General features: G+C 45.6%; 1 protein-coding gene across 3 annotated transcripts in view; it reads left to right on the top strand.

Annotated features, from left to right (window-relative positions):
• Nucleotides 1-1,236: 1,236 nt before the first annotated feature.
• The window catches only part of nlgn1 (neuroligin 1), a 156,451-nt gene continuing 144,395 nt past the window's right edge, over nt 1,237-13,292 (top strand). For 2 of the 3 annotated variants that reach the window (XM_029827576.1, XM_029827577.1), the window contains exon 1: nt 1,238-1,664. The gene's annotated coding sequence lies outside the window, so the exon portion shown is untranslated. Of the gene's footprint in view, nt 1,665-13,292 lie in introns of all 3 variants that reach the window. The other variant, XM_029827575.1, reaches the window with a different exon arrangement.

The raw sequence follows: 13,292 nt of genomic DNA on the forward strand, positions 1-13,292 counted from the left end.
AACATTCTGACTCAAAGCAACACACTCATCTGTGTTTTCACATGTTGAAATATCATCCTGAGTCCTCACAGCTGCAATAAGAATGCTGAGAGAGACCGATAAAAACAATGATGAGGTGAAGGAGACAGAGAGACATGTCACTACTGCAAGAAGTCTTCTTTCTGTTAAAGGTCAAACAAAGACTTCAGGAGAGTAAAAATTAAAGCACTTTGAGTACAACTTTCTCTCCATGAGGAGCCAGTTGATTCAAGAACCGGCGGAGTGTCATCAGCATAACAATGAAGATGTATTCCATGCTGCCGAATTATGTTTCCTAAGGGAGCAAAGTGAAAAGGATTGGTCGAAGTCCAGAACTTTGTGGAACTCCATGGCTAACCCTACTGTATGAAGAGGGAACGCCATGGACATGAGCAAACTGGTATATATCTGATAAATACGATCTAAACCAGTCTAGTGCTGTCCCTTTAATGCCAATCACATGTCCCAGTCTCTGTAAGAGGATGCTGTGATCAAGTGTATCAAAAGCATCACTGAAGTCCAGCAGAACCAGCATAGAAACCAGTTCATGATCTGAAGCTATGGGAAGATCATTAGTAACTTTAATAAGTGCTGTTTCTGTGCTGTGGTGAGCTCTAAAGCCTGACTGAAACATCTCAAATAGGCTGTTCCTCTGCAGGTGCTCCAATAACTGAGTCACCACCACCTTCTCAAGAATTTTAGAGATAAAAAGAAGATTGGATATCGGCCTATGATTTGCTAACACATCAGGATCCAGTGATGTTTTTTTTAATCAATGGTTTAATTACTGCCACCTTGTAGGACCAGGGTCCATAACCTGTCACTAATGAACAATTGATCTGGTCCAAAAGAGAGCTGCCTATTTTTGCTAAAACATCCTTCAAGAGCTGTGTTGGGATGGGATCATATTCAAACTGCCCCTCGAGCCATGATTTAAACAATAGTCATATTTCACCTTCTGTGTTAAATCTTCACATAATGTTTACAATTTGGGACAAATAAGGATGTATTTATCGATACAACAATGGATTTAGCATCCATGGCCGTCGGCCAGGTCCTCTAAAGTCCTCTCATTCCCATGAGCCTTTGAGAGCGGAACTGTGGCGAGGGCGTGGGTGCGTGGTGCTGCAGATCCATCTCAGGCCACTAGGTGCGTCTCTGCTCCATGAATGCTGCGGAGGTTGACTGAACGCTGCAAGAGGAGAGGAGGAGGAGAGAGCAGTAGACAGAGAGAGAGAGAGGATCGGAAAGTGTCTTAATAGCCAAGTGCAGCCAGAATCGCGAGAAGCGGACGTCAAGGGACAGATATCCCACTTTTATTCATCTTTTTTCCAGCATCATCACCGTCATTACAATGTAGATTAATGCGCCCCTAAACCCCACATGCATATAGTGGATTAACCGCAGACTTGTGTGTGGATCAAAACATCCTGAATTTGGGAACGTGCGCGTCCAAACGCTGAAGCGCATTTGCCCCGAGTTTCTACATCCTGGGGAGAAAAGTATAATTTCCCTGGCTTATTTTTCCTACGGCTAAGCTTCGGGATATTTTGGGGGACTATGCGGAATTACCGTAACTGGACATACGCACGGAGGAATGTGGTCTCGGGGGCGATCAGAGGCAGCGACAGGACTCTTCTTTAACGGTAATTACAAAACCACACTTTGATTGTACCCCGTCATACACGGAGACACGTTGGTGTGAGCTTTTACACTTCGGAATCAAACCAGCGCGATGCGGTAGGCTGATTCTCACAGTGCGTGATTGATTGCGCGTCCACAGTGCGGAGGACAAGTTCAATTGGAGGCTGAGGTAATAAATTTGGTGCCCATGACGTTATATGTGCCCAGTAGATTGAAAGAGCCCAGTGGATGCTGGAGCTGCTCCCCTGCTTCTCCCTGACATTTTAGCCAGAGCGCACGGACGCACGGAGCTGCGCTCTCTGCGCGTGTGGACAACCCATCCCGAAAAGCAGAAATAGTACAGAGAAGTAGGACGGTACAGTAGCAATAACTGCCATGTTTAGCGGATCCAAGCCAAAAAATGAAGAGTCTGAATGGTGCTGAGTACGTGTGCGCTGCTTTCATGCACTTCACTCGGCGCCCATTTACGCTCGCGGGGGGGCGGGGGGCGCGCGTGTTTGTCCATGGTGAATGGAGCTTCTCTGTCCGATCCAGCAGGAGGAGGAAAAAAGTTGCGCCCGTGGCGACCATCATCTCTATGAGCTGAATGAATGCGGCATTTGTGTGCGTGTTTGTGCGCGCGTGCGCACACTCCAAGATCTCGTCACAGCTAAATAAATAAATAATGAAATAACGAGACGTGTGATGTGCTCCTCAGATAGTCTTAAGGGACATTAGCCCATCACACCTGGAGGTGCTGCAGCTCTGCTAGCCCAACATTAGTCACAGCGGCTGCTGTGCACAGCCGTGCACGTGATCTTAATGAAGCTTGAACATTTACTCATTCATTTGGTTTCATGGAGCCCAATCTGTTGATGTGAGCCTCTTTGACTCAGCCCTCCACTGTGGTCCTGAGGTCCACACCCACCCAAACACTGATGTCCCAGGTCCACACCGTGGTTCCAGAGATGTGCGCTGAAATACACAACCAAAAATACACAACTTCAGGGTTGCGACTTTGTGGAATGAGTTTGGATGGTTCTTTTCTTTTTGTAATCTTCATGACGGGCCCATCAAAATTGATGACGCTGTGTGAAACATTTATTGTTTGTGAGTCAAAAGTTGACCAGTAAAGTAGTAGGGACGCCTGTGTCCCTACTACATTCCCCATCTGTGTGCGACAGGAAGAGGAAGAAGAATCTGAATAACCACCAAAACGCTGCCCTTCACTCTGTTTGCTGCTGCTGGGTTTCACTTTAGCAGCATCACAGCTGCTTCCTGCAACATTAAGCAGCAGAAGACTGAGATGCCACCATCTGAGCACTGCAACGTGGCTCAAGATGCTCATTAGAAGTGATGGCTCCTACAAATAGCTTAACAAGTGAAGACGGTTTCCGAGAGGTTTAAGGCGCGAGCACGTGGTGTGACTGATGTTCCTGTGACCTTTAATGAAGTTTTTTCCTGCTGCATCACAGTCACATGGCTGCGCAGGCGGCCTCCCTGCCATTTTCAGAGGGGCATAATGGTGGTGGTGGTGGTGCTTCATCACTTCACACTGCTCAGTCCCAGGGGCTCTGATCTACATAGCTCACCCCCTGAAGGAAAACATGGAGTCACCACTCCAGCACACCGTCCTCGCCTCCCCTCCTGCACACCACATAGCAATACCCCCGCTCCCCTTCTTCAGATGTGCAGGGCTGACGCTACGTCTCATCCACTGGTGTGTCCATCCACTGCTTTCCTGCTCTGGAGGCTTCTTATTTTATTATAACTAGTGATAACAGGATGTATTTAATCCAGAGCCAGGCTATAGGTGGCCAGCATTTAGGAAGGTCTGGTGGTACAGAGTGATTTATTGATAGGAGTGTTTGTGACTGTCCCTGTGTCCCGGCTGCCTGTTTCCAAGGACGTGGCCTTTGGATGTGGCCCCTTTGCTTGCTGAAAAATGGCAAGCCATCTATCTCCTTCACGTTTTTTACGCTTTGCATCCTAGAAGGAAGGCTGTTTTAAAGATCATCAAGTGAGAGAGTTCCTGTTTAGCTTCTTTATCTTTGAGGTGTATTTCTATATTGAAGCAAACCTCAATCAATCAATCAATCAATCAATCAATCAATCAATCAATCAATCTATCTATCTATCTATCTATCTATCTATCTATCTATCTATCTATCTATCTATCTATCTATCTATCTATCTATCTATCTATCAATCTATCTATCTTTATTTATATAGCATCTTTTACAATCAAAATTGTTTCAAGGCGCTTTCCAGAATCCCAGGGCCTAACCCCAGACAAGCAACAGTGGCAAAGAAAAACTCCCCTTTAACAGTAAGAAACCTTGAGCAGGACCAGGCTTATGTAGGGGGACCCTCCTGCTGATGGCCGGCTAAGTAGAGGGAGAGGAGAGGGGGGAGCTTCTAGATGCTGTGTGGATTATCTCACAAAGACTGGAATTAAATAAGATACTTATAAATAATTGAATTGAATTCAAGTATGTGCCTCTAAATCTGTTTGACTTAAAGACATTCATGTTATTCAGGCCTCATGTGGGGCTCTTCTCCAGAACAAGCCTTCATTGAGTTGAGTTTCACTATTGTTCTAGTGTGGAAAATCAACGTTAATAGGCTCTTCGATGGAATCTTCTACCCATTTGCTGCTGCTTAACCAACCACGTGAGTGGTTTTAAAGATTACCCAGTTCTCTTCTTCAAACTGCGCAGTGGAACAAATGAAATTACAGTAGTGCAAACAGGAGGTGGGTTGACGTTAACATGAGTACAGAAAAACGTCTGATCAGATTTCTCTGAATGAACGAAGGGTTTTGTTTGCATCACACATCAGCACCACCAAACTCACTCACAGCTAGAGTTTAGCCCAGTTTAGCCCAAACATATTATGCTAGCTGCAGCCCAAAGATACCTGTCTATCTTATATACTCCATAGAATGAGACTACCTAGAATACCAGTAGTGCAAAATAATGGGATGGAAACAATCATTGCATCTAATTTTCACATTTTAAGTGCTTACGTTCAATCAGACAAACTCTCCCTCCTCCTTTGGTCCATTCTCTGGTTGGCATTGATGTTGATGCTGACATGTGATGTCATGCATTGGAGTTCCAGTGCTAAAGCGCTGCTTTAATGCCCAGCTGCTCTTCTCTTTATTGTGTTGCCATTGTTGCTGCCTGTAATCTGTCTTCTAAACTGGGAGATGAGCAGTGATCTCGGAGCTGTGGAGTAGCCACAGTCAGAAGTAGCACAGCGTTTATTCGTCATTTATCCAAAATCATTGCCACAGCGTCAGCCTAGTTAAACCATCTTCATGGAGAACTGACTGACAGTAAGATTTTAGATTCTTGGTTTGTCCCTGGTGAAGGCTTGTCGATCACCTGCAGCTCTCCACTGCCTGCATCAACTGCTTTTTAGAGTAATTTAGAAGCACAGTGTTAATATTCTGATGCTGATTGTTATTGTTCCACCAGAGCTATGGGTGTCGTGCTTGACGCTTGGAAAGGAAGAAACAGACACCTTAACACATCTCTGATGCTCCACACCTGAGATGCTGGGGTCGTTCTTCAAATCACAGTTTTGCTGGTGTCGCTGAAATCCCTCTAAATATGCATCAGTGATTGCTCCTTCAGGTGTGCATGTTTGGTGCAAATGGCCAACAGACGGGGAATTTCATGCACTCACTGATGTCAGAGTGTCACGCACACAGATTCTTTTGGCTCCTTGATTGTGGATCCCAGATGTAGTTGGTGAGATTGCATATTTTCTTACCAAACATGATGCCGTTAACATTTCAGAGAATAATCTGTACCGACAAATGAGATGGAGGTGGAAATAGAGAGTATTTGCTCAAGAGTGACAAAGATTTCAGAGCTGAATCAAGTCATTAATTACCAAAGCCGAACGAGGAACTGGGAGAGCGACGATCCACCATGAACCCAATCAGCCCAAACGATCCATGAGATTTGAGATTGTGTCTGAGATTCAAACTCGAAGCTCATTTGCTGTGTCACAGTCCTACAGGGACTTGCCGAGTCGATGTGGTGGCAATGAAAGCCAGTTTCACGCCAGCCCACCACCTCCCACACTGACCCTCCTGGCAGTCAGGCACAAGATGTCTGCCAGGTGAGCTTAACCAGAGAGAGCACTTTGCTCTTCTGCCACCCACTCGCAGGCGACAGCAGCCACATTGCACTTTCTCTTGCTGGGCAGGCTGGTAGACATACCAGCCTGCCCAGTCTGCCCAGGATGGTCACTAGCCGTGGGCCTGGGACCAGTCTGGTATGCCTGCCCAGGATGGTCACTAGCCGTGGGCCTGGGACCAGTCTGTGTGACTTTACTCAGGAGAGGTGATAGAATCACACACAGTGCAGGCAGGTTGCTCAGCCATTGAGAGAGGTTAGCGGGCTAGCAGTCACGGCGCAGTGCACGTTCCAGCATGCGTGTTTGTGTGTGACTGACTGATGTCCAGTGTCATGTTGAACCGCCTACCGTGTCTTTATTGCAGCATACGGAGCATCTGTAAACATGTGCATTAGTGGAGCAGAGCGGCGTTGGATGAGGAGCAGAACACCAGGCAGAGCGAGCCGCACAGCCTCCGGTGCTCATATACCTTAGTGGTGCTGAGCAGAGCATGTGTGTGGGGGCGTGTATGTGTCTGTGCTCATGTGTGCTGTGTGTGAGAAGTGCTGCAGGCTCTGCGTTGGAGTTAAACTGGCGGAGGGCATGCTGATCCACAGTGACAGGCCTGAACAGGGACTCTATAGCACGGACAGCAGCCTGGACAGCAGTCAGCCAGGAGAGCTTCCCATTTTAGCTCAGCTACAGTAAACACAAACATCACAGATGAAGAAATGAACCCGGGCGCATGTTTGCTCATGAAAATGTGGACGTTCATCAGCCAGCCTCCAAAGCAGCTACTGCTGTGACCTATTTAGGAATAATTGAGAGTAATCAAAAATGGACAGAGGGATAATCAACTTCAAAAGTCCATGACGTGCTTGAGCACACGCGCAATGCGCCTTTCTTTTTTTACCTCTATACTGTTTTCATCCAGGCTAGATCACACAGACATTCATCTAGACCAATTACAGGAGTTGGGGGTGGGATAGAGAGCAGGACGATCCGGGGGATTCGCTCACGTGCACTCTCCTGAGTTTCACTGTAGATTCCTGAAGAATACTCTAAACACTGACCTTCTAATGCTGTTTGGACCAAGTAAGCGACATAATTAGCCAAAATTAGCCAAATGCTGACAGTGGCTCTCTCAAAATGTGGGAGGATAAGGATTGCAGCGGCACATTTATCAAATTTCAAATCCAAGAAGCAGAATTTCAGAATGACTCAGGTTCCACTAACGCTGCCAGAGCCAGATGCCGACTGTTGCGGCTCATCACAGATGGTAAAAAATGGTGTTCGTAACCAAATTGCTGCGTAATGGCTAAAATAATCCAGAAACACATTAAGAGATTTTTTTTACGCTTGTTTTCACAATTTTTATGGTATCTATATTTCAAACACATAAAGCAAACAGACATTATTTCATTTCAAGGTTTTCTGCTACATTCATTATACACAAATGAGTCAATTTGGGGCCCTCCTTTTATTTGATGTATTTGTTGATATCATTGTTGCCTACTCATTTATCATTTTAAACTTGATAAAGTCCGACAATATTGGACTTTCAACTATTTGTCTAGTAAATATGCAGACACATTGATAACAAATGAAAACCAGTTCTGAGGGAAGGGCATCTAGGAGGACTCTTTTAGAAGACAACTGTGATCACGTTAAAACTTTGCTGAATACGTCACAGACGTCATTTTGTATCTACGCAGACAAGGATGCAGAAAGCAAGCAAAGGCAGCGAGAGCCTTCACATCAAAATCCCGTCATCAGAACACGGCTGGAGCCAGGTCAGCCATGTAGTGCATGTGCAGATCTCTCATGCTGCTACATCTGGAGTGCTCTGGGCTGGTTCTGGTGGAGCTAGGACTCCACATGCACTTACAGAATTAAACCAACACAGAATTTGTTTCCTTGTCTGCATGTAAACACACATATTAACTCCCATGTTCAATTCAGCATGGAAAATCTTAAAAAAACAAAAAAGCCTCATTTCTCCAACACTGTGAACAATAATGTCAGGCCTGTTCTGTCAACAAGTCCACACAAGAACAAACTCACCACAAAACAATAGTGGTCATTTCAAAGATCAAAACAAGCATCTGAATAAGGTGGATTCTGTGCTGTTCAAGGATCACTTTAATGTGCCAATGATACTACTCTCTCTCTCTACAGTATATATAAATATCTTCCTCGCCCTCTTGGGCGGTGCCTCCTTCCTTCAGACTCAGGTCCTCTACCAGAGGCCTGGGAGTCTGAGGGTTCTGCGCAGAATCTTAGCTGTTCTTAGGACTGCACTCTTCTGGACAGAGATCTCTGGTGTGGTTCCTGGTATCTGTTGGAGCCATCTACTCAGCTTGGGGTTACTGCCCCTAGTGTCCCAATCACTACTGGGACCACTTTTGCCTTCACGCCCCAGTGAGGGAGGATATATATATATGTGTGTGTGTGTGTGTGTGTGTGTGTGTGTGTGTAGGGGATAACCGTCTCAGACCAAAATTGTTTTCACGTAACAGATGTGTGTGTATACACTGACACACACACATACAGCTTATGGAAGGGATTTATTGAAGAGGTGCTTATAGCTGTGAGCTGTGTGTAGTTTGCAGGTCCATTTGACTTCTGCCTCTCCCTGGTTTGACACAACCAAAGTGTGTGTATGTGTGTGTGTTCTTGTTTGTGCAATTGCTACATGTGGAGTGCTAAAATCCACATTCTGCTTGCGAAATGAGGACATTGGTGAAGGGAGGACATTTTGCCTGGTCCCCACAACGTTAAAGGACTGTTTGGGTGAGAAGCTGGGAATAGTTTTGTGTCTGTGGAAGCCCTCACAAATATAGTAGCAGATGTGTGTCTCTGCCTGTGTATGTCTGTGTTTGTATGTGCATGTGTGTGCGTGTTGTCGGACAGAGGTGTGATAAATGCTGAAAATAGTGCAGACAGAGGGATGGATGAGATGGCCGAATTATTATCACACAACTGTGGTGGCTGTAGAGATGGAGGGATGGATGATGGATGGATTATGTATGGATGGATGGATGGATGATAGATGGGTGGATGGATGGACGGACTATGAATGGATGGATGGATGGATGGATGGATGGATGGATGGATGGATGGATGGATTATGAATGGAGGGATGGATGGATGGAGGAATGGATGGATGATGTTTTTCATCTGGGCCCCTCAATAATCACAACAGCGAGCAGCTGCCTCCACATCCTGCATCACGAGGCATCACTGCTTGGATCCAAATGGTTCAGAAACCAGAGATGAAAGAAGAGAAAAGCTTTGATCCTCCCTGTCTGACACACCGGCAGCTGCATGGCAGCTTAACTGGCAACTGCAGGAATGGTCGGTCGGTCTGTCTGTCTGTCGGTCGGTCGGTCGGTCGGTCGGTCGGTCGGTCAGTCTGTCAGTCTGTCATCATCCCATCCATCCATGCATCCTGGACAGGTTGCGCCCCCACTGCAGGACACACTCTGTGTTCACTCACACACCTCTGTTATGTACTTAAAGCTGATGCGTGCATGTGTGTTTTCCATGTGAGGAGAGAAGCAAAGCTACACAAGCGTGTGTGAACCATGATGAGATTCTTTTGTCAATTTATTACGTGAAATTCCACAACTGCGTGTTCATTACACAGATATTATTTACAGCCTCGCGAATGTGTTTAGGATATTTGCTACTAATTCTTCCATACCCCCCCACCCACAGACACACAGACACACACATCACTTTAATAGCTGTCAGAGTGTCAGTGGAATGGCAGCTGAGTGGCTGCAGGGTGCCGTGGCTGATCTGAGCTCATTAGACCAGCAAGTCGGACCGAAGGGATTTGTTACGCCACTGTAGCAAAAGCAGCTCTGGACAGGAGCTGGAATTAGGATGGAGGTGAGTTTGGCTGAGGGAGGAGATGAGAAGTCATGACTAAAGTTGTTAAGGTCACAACTTTAACAAGAAAAAAACGCAAGAGCCACAGAAAGATAAAATGACTGAAGAAGATGAAGATGATGAAGGCATAATGATGTGTTTAAAGGTTACAAAAGAGTGGAAAGACAAGAGCCGACAGAAGACAGGAGGCAAGATGAAAATTGGGATTGATCCCTGCCGAGGAACTAGCAGTGGAATCAGTAAAAACAGAATCTAGATAAGAGAGGAGATGTGACGGGTACAAACATGAACAAGTGGCTTCAAAAGTGCAGAAATTAATAAGTGAAAGTTTTCATCCAAAAACTGTGAGACAGCAGCAACAAGTATGATAAAACAGTTCCAATAATCAAAATTAATCTTCTTTTATGTAGAAGGCAGCACAGAAACAGGCTGCAAACCAGCTTGCTAAAGGTCAAGACAGGAATTAGAAGAGCAAGACATCAGAGAGAGAGAGAGAGAGAGAAGGTGAAAATTAAAGTGGGATTTTACACTTCTGTCAGGCAGCAGACAAGAACTCAAGAGCAACACCAGAGTTCGGTTGAACACAGCTTTATTATCAGGAACCGAAGGCAGACAGGATATTCCAGGGAACAGGCAAAACCGAGTCATCAGAAACAGGCAGGGTCGACACCAGGAAAACAGGCAGGCAGGAAAACGCTGGAGAGTCATGTGGAGCACACAGAACAATCTGGCAGGGAAGTAGCATAGCGCAGGGAACTCTAAGGGCTCGTGATTACTGATTTGCCCCAGGTGCGCAGAGTGAGCGACGACATACGAGGGAATTGCCCACAGCTGTGACAACTTCTTGGTTGTCACTGTGAACGTGATGAAACCAGGAAATTAGCACCAAAGTTGACAAAAGACATTTCAGACTGTCCAAACAAGTGAGGAAAAGCAGAATAAATATCAGCTATCTGTTACCTCCAGTATCAGTACTTAAAATATGAACTATCCTTTTAAACAACACTCGTCTTGTTTGAATAAACCAACCAGTCTTCATCTGCTCCCCAAGGTTGAGTCTTCTCTAGTCTGGAATCCTGTTTTTCTCTCCTTTTGATTTGTGGACGCAGAAGAGGAAACAGTCTTTCAGAACCAGTAGAACCAATCAGGCAGGACACCAACAAGAAAAGCAATACGGGACAGGTTTCACATTTTACTGGTTCCAGGGAGAACTGTGGGAAGGACAGAAGTGGGCAGGACATGATAGGAGAAGTCAGAAAGAGGGAGGATAGGCGTGGACATGACCAAATACAGACAAATCTGAATAAGCACTAAAAATAACATTGTGGACATTGTAGAAAATAGAACTTTCCAAACAAAAGAAGGGCTTAGTGTGTCATGATGTCCACCCTCACCTGCGTGAGGCTGATATGAAAACATGTCCACATGTGTGTCCCTGAAGCACAGAATGGGTTAGTTTAGTTTTACTAAAGTGTAGTTTTACTTTTCTTCCAGACACAGCAGAGTCATACAGTTTGATGTTCACCTGTAGACTTGCATTAGTGTTACGGGGTCTTTGTACTGGGAGTCATACTGGGAGAAACATAAGACATAAGACAGAAACATAATTTGAATTAATCCCCAGACAGGAAACGACCGTTCTCACAGTGTTTGTTCCACAGGTGATACCTGCAGGACCCTGTAGTCATTGAAGGGACTGTTTGGTCCATAACATATCAATAATTATAATGGACCTCTTTTTTCAGTGTGGCTGTTTAGCAGCTGGGTGGGGGGGTGAAGGTGATGACCGGCATCAGCTCTTTAAGAGGAGCAATGCGCAGGCCTGGGATTACTGAGTCTGGCTCAGCAGATGTTAGAAAGCCAAAAGGGATTTTTTTCTAGCCCCGTTTCTGAGCTGGCAGATGGGAAACACAAATCTCTTCCAACATAAGAGTCCATCTGGATCTGCACTCACTCGTTTTGGCCACTTGATCAAAATGAAGCTGCATATTTCTGGCCTAACGGGACCCCACCAAACGGATCTGATGCATGTATCCGTGTTGGGTTGCTGGTTCCACCAAAATTCAGGATATCTGAGCATCTGATAATAACCATTTTGTGATGATGATCTTTTCAAGTCTTGAACTGTCAAGGACACATATCTGTTCGGCCAGGGTTTAGGTGGACTCCGGCTCTTAATGCCCCCCTCTGCTAGATGGACAGTCCGTTGAACTGACTCCTGAAAAGATCCTGGACCAGTAAAGCTGAGCACCAGAATGGGACCATTTCTGTATATAAATACTTGAAGAATTCTAGAGGTCCAAATGCCACTGTGTGTGAGGGACTGTCTTTGCTGGACCTCATTTCTCAGGTCCAGATGTTCTCTCTTCAGGTTCTGAGCACAGGAAACAGGTCGCTGCTCCCCCAGAAGAGCAGATTGATACTGCTTCAGATGCTCTCTTGGCTTTGATGGGATGGGTGATTCGGGGGTAATGGATTTTTAGAAATGGTGGTTCTGGAGTCCCCAGACTGTGTCTCACATGTTGGAACATTATCAGGAAAAAAACTGATGGTTTTGGCAGTTTTTAACTAATTCTACACATCACTCCAGAAATGTACAAGTGAACTGGAGAGAAGGCCATAGTCTTTATTATATTCTTACACTGCTCTTCAAATATGGAACCTGACAGTTACAGACTTACATAACACGTGCTTGCATGTTTTAGTCAGCCGGTGATTAACACTCCTTTTCCTGAGTGTTCGGCTCTGTTTGAAGAAGAAAAACAAAGAAAGCGCTCCTGCAACAGAATCAAACCCACAACCTCTTTGCGATGCGGCAGCAGCATCGACCACTCAACCACCATGCCATCCTTTCCTTCGTCTGTCCCTAAGAAGAAATATATCAAATCTATATCAATCTATCAAATGGGGTGACATCATCCTGGTCTGCTTTGATGTGGTCCAAAGGGACTGTTGAGCAGTCCGAGAAGCGAGAGTGCTGGCAGCACCTAGGTGGACCCACTTGAGTTCTGGGTCCTACAGTGGCAGGGTGGTAGCTGGGTCAGTGAGCACAACTGTTGTCCTCTGGTCCACACCACCTGTTTGAGCTCCAGAGGGTCCCGTAGTTTGACTTTTGTATCTGCTCTTTTGTATCTTAGGACAGGACATTTCAGGGGGATCAGGCTGCATATTTTCAAAATGTCTTTATTGCTGAGCATTACGTTAAAAAAAAGATATATAAGGAACTAACCAGCACAATGACCCCAGTGTGAGTTTCCATTGTCCAAATGAAGAACCAGCCGTACCCTGAAAAATGGACAGGTTTTCAGATCTTCCATGAGACAATTGGATGAAGATGAGAGGATTGCCGAAAGCTCCCAGAGACCCCTAGATGGGGTTGTTGGAGGGGCGGGGGCTCAGGCTGGATATGTGGACGTAGTTAGAGGACATGAAGTTAGCTGGTGTGAAAACAGAGGATGCAGAAAATGAAGGGGTGAAGGGGGAAGTGGTGGCTCCTGAAAGAACAGGGGGGCAGATAGGTTACTGGTATTTTAATTGTTTCTTAATAGCTTCTTAAACATTTGCTCATTTGCATTAGAAAACAAATAAACAGGAAGTCGTCCTATTTGCAACTTTCAGTGTGA

The sequence above is a fragment of the Takifugu rubripes genome, chromosome 20 (genome assembly GCF_901000725.2).
Source record: "Takifugu rubripes chromosome 20, fTakRub1.2, whole genome shotgun sequence".
Taxonomy (NCBI): Eukaryota; Metazoa; Chordata; class Actinopteri; order Tetraodontiformes; family Tetraodontidae; genus Takifugu; species Takifugu rubripes.